The following is an 8,519-nucleotide window of genomic DNA, read 5'->3' on the forward strand; positions in this document are numbered from 1 at the left end:
TATTGATTATAGAAATTTGAATTTAAAAGTGAATTGAAATCAAAGCAAGGAAATAAAAAGTGTGAAAAAATGTCATGTAGAAATATGGTGGTAGAATTACAAATGCTTTAAAAAATTAATCTAAATCAAGAGACACAATTCTACTCTACTGCTCTGCGGAAATTAATTCACAATTTAGAGCAATATTCGCAAATATGCACCAATCACATACACAAGTACACAGAATTATCTAGGGAAAACAAATTGCTAAAAACCACTTAAGTTTGCTTCCATTAATCAGATGAATAGAGAATGTATTACAATTGCTTGCTCGCTTTGAGCTCAACTTGCAAATGAATAGCCTTTCTCTCTGCTCAATGAGAAACTTTGACCCAGGCTTAGTCAATTTTTGCCTCTGCTTGAGCCCCTATTTCCTTGCGCAAATCCTGAGAAATTAGACCATATTCTATAGGAATTTTCCTCTAATTGATTGTGCAATTCCCAAGGATTGATCAATGATTGCATGCAATACTTATACACTTAAAACTAGTCTACAACCGATGTTACATTACCTTGGAATCTTCACCACAACTGAGGAACTCGAATTCCTTGCATGCATGAGTTATTTTTGGTTGATTGATAAGTTAGCTATATGATCTTTGAGTTAAATTGTTGTCCCATTGCACAACTGACCTCCAACTAGTTCTATTAACTGTTAGAACTAGTTTAACTGAATACAACTGGAAATAATTGACCTTGATTGCTACAAATTAAAAATCACACATGCATAACTGAACTCCAAGCCCTTAACTCAAATTTACTAAGTTAACTGAGTGACAAGAGCCATGTCACTTCAGTTAACTGCCTCCAAGTTGTTTGTTGATGTGGAAATTTTGAATTTTCTCAATTTGACCAAGGCCAAGTCAAATTGAGGCTTTCTTGCTACACTTCTCAACACTCCCTCATAGAAAGAAATGGATTTTACACAACCCCAATCCAACTCCTATGGAATGTATAGTAGCACTATCTCTCACTATTGTTGTTGTTACTTCAACCATTACAACTAAGAAGCATAAAAAAATTGAATCAATTGTGTCTGCAATTGTTTACTGGGAAAATTGTGATGTTGTTGACTCTGCAAATGAGCCTCCTACTCTGTTGTTAACTGACACTCCTCTGCACTCCTCAGTATCTAATTGACATGGATCCTCTTGCTATTGAATATTGTGGGCTCTTGTAGCAAGGTAATGATCCATGAGGAGAACACCTCATGGATCCTGCCCAAATTTCTGCAACTCTGGGAGTAAGGATCTACATCGCCCCACCTCACTTCTGGAGGTATATGATCCAGGTGGATATTGGTGGCCACCCGCCTATTCCACTTGGACCCCCACCATTATTTCTTTCAGTTTTTCGGTTTCCTTATTTGTAGCACAATTTATTATTTTTGGCAGTTTTTTGGGTCCTAGACTTTCAGAGCCATTTTTAGGCCCTAAACGACGTTTTTTGGGAAAACTGGGACCAACATAAGACTTTAAATGTTCTTCGTCATTCAAAAGTTGTAGTCCTCAGATAGATATTTCTAACGAGGTATTGTGCGTGTCAAACGTAGATCGTATGCCAAAATTCTGACCCTGGGAAGTTGATGTACCAATTTACCCAAATGGGGTCCATAGTTTGGTGCTTCATCTCCTAGGGGTAGGTTTATGGATGTTTACGGTTTCCATTGTTTCTCAATAATAAATAGGCCTTTAAGCCTCATTGTAACACAGTTTAGAGGCATGTAGCCGCCACATCTCTTCTTAGAGATAAGCTACCATCGTCTGAGCTACTCTTATTTCCATTCTATTTGTAAGCATATTTCAGTATTTGATATTAATGAAATGAAGTGTTATTTCTACTCATCTTTGTATTTGTGGTTATATCTATAATTTGTTGCATTCCTGTTTAAATCTGGATTAATGGTATCAAAGCGGTCTGCTCTTTCTCTGTTTTTCTTTGCATGTCCCCAACGAGGTCGGGACATAAGGAGTTAGGGCTCGATCTGGTTGAACCTTTGCAAGATGAACCTCGCAAACCCCGATGGTCGCCCATGGGGGAAGAAAAGAAAGACGAAGGGGTAGGAGATCCAATAAAAATATTGCTCGAGGAGGCCCTTGAGAAACAAAGCAACGTGATGATGGATAACTTTGCCCAGATCCTTCAACAGTTGCCCACTAACGGTGCATCCACATCCATCATCCACTCTCGAGGATCCACTCCTTTTAAGGTACAAGTAAACTTTGACATTCCCATATTTGAGGGCCAAATAGATGCAGACGTCGTAGATAAATGGTTGAATCTGTTAGAAGGATATTTTTCTGTGCATGATTTTTCCAGCCAAGAAAATATTACTTTTGCTCTTCTCAAAGCCGCCCCCATGTCAAGGACTAGTGGGAAACCTACTGTGAGCAGAAGGATGAAAGTACGACCTCACTATTTTCAACCACACCCATTTGCAATCCGTTCCGGGATGCCATCAAGGAGCAGTACTACCTTATCGAGAGCTATGAGGATAAATACATAAAATGTACAACGTTGCGGCGGGAAAGGGACCAAGATGTGCCGGAATTTACCAATGGTTTTCATACCCTTCGGACGAAGTTGGGTATCAATGATTGTGAGAAATGTTTGGTACTCAAGTACCGCAGCTGCCTACACAATTACATCTAAGACGAGATGGAGTTCCTGGACATCTCCTTGCTCAGCATGGCATACCGATACGTTGTCAAGATCGAGCAGAAGTTTAAACAGAAGAAGTAAGACTTTGGATCTGTGAATCTGAAGCAAGGGAAAGGTGCCCCAAAACCGCAGAACAAAGGACAAAGCCAAGGCAGGGTGGCCCAAGACAACCCGCCAAAGCCGCAAGCAAAGAACAACACTGCGAAGCCGAATAAGGAAATGGGAAAGTGGTGTGAGTTCCATAAGAGATCCACTCACAACACAAGTGAGTGTCGGGGCAAGCAGTCACTGGTGGCCAAGTTGAAGGCTTCGGAATCAGATGCATGTTCCGACTCTGAGCTAGAACCTGACAAGGGGAATGACAAAGAGAAGCAGATTATCGATGCAGAGCCCAACACCATTGTTGCCACCACAAAGATCCAGAAGGAGGAACCCGAAGATCCAGAAGAGGAGGAGCGCCCCTTCCACTCCCAGATGTGGGTAAAGGGTTCCCCGCTATAGTTCATTGTCAACAACGAGAGCCAAAAGAACCTCATTTCGGTGGAGGTTGTGAATCGCTTGGGCTTACCAACCACAGCACACCCACACCATACACCACCAGGTGGCTTCACCAAGGACGAGATCTTCGTGTGAGCCAGTAGTGTTGCCTTCCATACAGCATCAAGCCCTTCACGGATGAGGTATTATGTGACATTGCTCCCCTTGATGTTTGTGATGTATTATTAGGCCAACCATACTTGTGGAAGCGGCATGTTGTGTATGAGTCAAGACCTTGCACTGTTATTTTTACTTTGGGAAATAAGTTGTACAGGATACCTAAGGTAGCACTGCGTACTGTCATCTCTTTCGTTACTGCAAAACAATGCAGTAAGCTCATTTCCAAAACCGGGAAATTTGTTTTCCTGATAATACGCCCTCAGGAAAAGAAGAAGATGGTGGCCACTACCTCCAGACAGGGCCCCTCCGCATGACAACAATAGATGGACAATGTCGTGGAGGAGTACGAGGACATCTTCACCTCCCATGCAAGGGTGCCTCTGCACTGTCAGGTCAAACACTCCATCGATTTGACCCCAGGTGAGTCATCACCCAATGGACCAATCTATCGGCGCTTTGTTCTGGAGAACGACGAACTCAAGAGGTAGATTCAGGAGTTGTTGCAGAAAGGTCACATCTGGCCGAGTTCATCACCCTGTGGGAGCCCGATCATGTTGGTACAGAAGAAGGATGGGACTTGGAGACTCTGTATTAACTATCAGGCATTAAACAAGATCACTATCCAGAATAGGTACCTAACCCAATGGATTGATGACCTTCTGGACCAACTCAAGGGGGAAAAATATTTCAGCAAGATTGACTCGAAGTCCCGATATCACCAAGTACCAATCGAACCCTCTGATGTGTGGAAGACTGCCTTCAAAGCCAAGGAGGGCCTTTTTGAATGGTTGGTTATGTCTTTCGAGTTGACGAATGCTCCTGCAACCTTCATGAAGCTGATGGATGACATATTGCGACCATTCACTAACTCATTTGTAGTGGTATACTTGGATGACATCCTAATCTTCAGTCAAAGTTGGGAAGAGAACCTCCACCACATCTGACAGGTTCTCCAAACACTGCGGCAACACAAGTTGTGTGCCATTTTGGAGAAATGCACTTTTGGCATGACCCAGGTTCAGTATCTAGGATACATTATTGATGAATGGGGGGTGCATGTGGATCCAGCCAAGATCCAAGTCATTCGGGATTGGCCAGCCCCAACCACTCTGACAGAGCTCCGCAACTTTCTGGGTCTTGCCAATTTCTACCGCAGGTTCATGTTGGGATTCTCTCATATCACTTGGCCCTTGAGTCAAGTCACTAAGGGAGGAGCGAAAGCAAAATTCTTTTGGTCTAAATCTCAACAGAAGGCATTTGCAAAGTTGAAACGTCGCCTCTACTCTGCACCAGTGCTCAAATTACCAGACTTACAACAGCCATTTGACATTTGAGACAAATGCCTTTGACTATGTTATTGGGGCAGTCCTTACTCAACAGGGGCATCCAGTGGCATATCACAGTGAGACACTTTCAAACACAGTCCGGAAGTATCCCAATTATGACAAAAAGATGTATTCCATTGTGTAGGCCTACCGACAATGGAAGCATTACATTTTGGGGAAGGAAATAGTCATCCACACAGACCACTGACCCCTGCAGTTCATACAGACGCAAGGGAAGTTGCAAAATGATTACCATCAGAAGTGGTCCACATAACTGCAACAATTCCATTTGAATATCAATTATAAGAAGGGTAGCACCAATAATGTTGCAGACTGCCTCAGCTGACCACCGATCATAGCGTTAACCACCATGCTCAACTCTTGTGGGCACGAGACTTCTAATTGGTCGCTTCTCTACAAAAGCGACCCAGAAGTTGGCCACACATACCAGACGCTCTTGGATGGTCAGAAAGTTCCATATTTTCACCTCTAGGATGCCCTGTTATGCCACCTGCGACACCTTTGTGTTCCTTTAAGCGAGCGTGCCAATATGATTTGGGAAGTGCACTACAATCGGGCCACTGAGCATTTCGGGGTCGAGAAAACTGTGGCATTACTGCAGAAGTATTTCTATTGGTCGAATCTTCGATAGGATGTCGGGAAGTACATAAGATCTTGCACTGCTTGCACCATTACCAAACCGACCATTAAGAAGCAAGGCTTCTATACTTTGTTGCCTACCCCTAGTCGACCTTGGGAATCCATCTCCATGGATTATATGTCAGGCCTTCCTTCTACTAAGCATGGAAATGACTATGTTTTTGTGGTTTTCGACAGATTCTCGAAGATGGCCATTATGGCGACATGCAAGAAGAATATCACAACATAAGCCACTGCTAAACTTTTCTTTGAACAAGTGTGGGTACACTTTGGGATCCCACAATTTATCATCTGGGATAGCAGGTTCCTCAGTACATTTTGGTCTAGTCTCTGGTCGATGTTGGACACCAAATTCACTAAGTCCACAGCTTCCATCCCCAAACTGATGGCCAGACATAGGTCGTCAATAGGATGATCGTACACATTCTGCGCATGTACAACTCAAAGCATCCATGTACATGGGATTAGAGCCTCCCCTATGTCCATCACAGTTGTAACCAATCTCTCCATAGATCGACTGGACATAGCCCTTTTTAGGTGGGCTTAGGATTCCAGCCACTATGTCCCATTGATGTGGCCATGCCATTTGCAATTACTCAGGCAGATTCAGCTCATGTCCAGTCTGAAGTTGATAAGACAAACATCTTCATTGAGCACATCCAACATATCCGCCACTAGGTCCATGACATTCTAGAGAAATCAAATGCCAAGTACAAGCAGTGACATGATCAACTTTGGGTGCCACACAAGTTTCAGTTGGGCGACTAAGTCTCGTTGCATTTGCAGAAGGAAAGTCTTACCGGAGCCTATCGAAAACTCAGACCACTCTGATATGGTCCTTGCACCATTAACAAGGCTGTGGGAGACAATGCATTTGAGCTCAGCATTCCCCAATTCCTTGGCCTGCACCCAGTGTTCAATGTGGACTGCCTTCGACCATACTTCCCACCATTGTTGGACACATCAGGCATTAAAGAACAGCTCACACCTATAGAGTTAAATCTAGATTGCATGGAACAAGCTACAACTGATTAGATCATTGACACACAGATCAAGAACACCCGAAAACAAAGGATCCAACTCTATCGAGTTGTCAAAGCAGGCCAACTCCTTCACCAGGGCAAGTGGCTCACCAGGGACCAAGTTCAGCAGAAGTTTCCTCTTCTCATGGAGGAACTCAACGCAATGGGGACCATTGCTTCCTAAGGGGGGAAGAATGATCTAGGTGGATATTGGTGGCCACCCGCCTATTCCACTTGGACCCCCACCAATGTTTCTTTCAATTTTTTAGTTTCCTTATTTGTACCACAATTTACTATTTTTGGTAGTTTTCGGGTCCCGAACTTTTGGAGCCGTTTTTAGGCCCTAAACGACATTTTTTGGGTCATTCAAAAGTTGTATTCGTCGGATAGATCTTTCTAACGAGGTATTGTGTGCATCAAACGGAAATCGTATGCCAAAGTTACGACCCCGAGAAGTTGATGTACCAATTTACCCAAACGGGGCCCATAGTTTGGTGCTTCATCTCCTAGGGTTAGGTTTTTGGATGTTTAGGGTTTTCCATTGTTTCTCAATAATAAATAGGCCTTTGAGACTCATTGTAACACAGTTCAGAGGCATGTATCTGCTACATCTCTTCTCAGAGATAAGCTACCATCGTTCGAGCTAGTCTTATTTCCATTCTGTTTGTAAGCATATTTCAGTATTTGATATTAATGAAATGAAGTGTTATTTCTACTGCATCTTTGTATTTATGGTTATATCTATAATTTGTTACACCACTATTTAAATCCAGATCGGTATAGCTGCATGCATGAAAAAATCTACCTATAGCCTGTAGAGGTTTCTCACTCTGATTCAAATCTACCTCTCTTGCCTAGTAGTTATGTGTCTTATAAAGGTTTTCCCCTTACTAAAGATCATAACATAGCCACGGTCTTCTAAAACTGTTAAAGAGATGAGGTTATTCTTCAGGACTGGTACAAACATAACATCTTTGAGGCAAAGAGGGGACCCTGACTCCCACTTAAAGGTTACTGTACCTATCTTGGTAGAATTGTACCTTTCGTCGTCCCAAATTCAATATGCATCTGGAGATCTTTCTCCTCTAGGTCACTGAAAAACTCTCTACACCCTGTCATGTGGAACGAGGCACATGAATCTACATACCACACACTCCCCATCATAGTGTTGCATATGTATGCGATCAAGGTGAAGTCTAGCTCGAACTGTGAAACCAATGCTTCACATATTGTTCCTCCTGAGTTCTTCTTGCTAGATTTTTTGTGTGGACACTTTGTAGCCATGATAATGCTTGAATTCATGGCAATTGAAGCATTTTATTTTGGAGAAGTCCTTCTTCTTTCCCCCTTGGCTGGATCTAGCCTCTCCTTCAAACTTCTTTCCCTTGGCCTTTAATCCTTTGCCAACTAGAGCAAAGTCCTCTTTCACTTCTGCAGATGTTGCTCCATCTCTAGTAGTTCTCCTGGTTTCTTCTTGAACCAAATCGGACCACAACCTTTCCCAATTCGATAAATTTTCCCTTCCATTCACAGAGTCCTGGTAAGTGTGTCAGGATTTTGGAAGGCCTAGAAGAGCTAGGCTCACTAGGTCATCTTCTACAACAATCACACCAACCCCTACAAGCTCATCCTGAACTTGTATGAATCTGATGAGATATTGTGGAATAGATATTGTGGAATAGTATCATTCTTCGGCATCTTGATATTTTGAAGTTTGTCTTTGAGGGCCAGCTTTCTATGGTCACCATTATTCTCTTAACATATTCTAACAATTTGATGTCATCAAGCACCGCCTCCACGCAATCCTTCCATGCAATGAAATTTGAGTTGTTGTAATGCCCTCCTCCCACATTTACCCAAGCTAACTAACGTACTGGGGTAAACATGTGACGAAGAGTTACTATGATATGATTCAACTCCCCAAGTACAGTTAAGGAAGTGGAATCGACAAACCAAAACCAAATTGACCTTCCTCAGTAGCTATAGGACCCCCACGATCCAGATTTAAACAGGAACACAACAAAATACAGAGATAACCATATACACAAAGATGCAGTGGAAATAATACTTCATTTCATTAATGTAGAATACTGAAATATGCTTACAAACAGAAATGGAAATAAACTAGCTAGGGCGATGGTAGCTTATCTCTGAC

This window comes from Pinus tabuliformis, chromosome Q, assembly GCF_031772625.1.
Source record: "Pinus tabuliformis cultivar Carrire ecotype Pingquan chromosome Q, CPIR1, whole genome shotgun sequence".
Taxonomy (NCBI): domain Eukaryota; kingdom Viridiplantae; phylum Streptophyta; class Pinopsida; order Pinales; family Pinaceae; genus Pinus; species Pinus tabuliformis.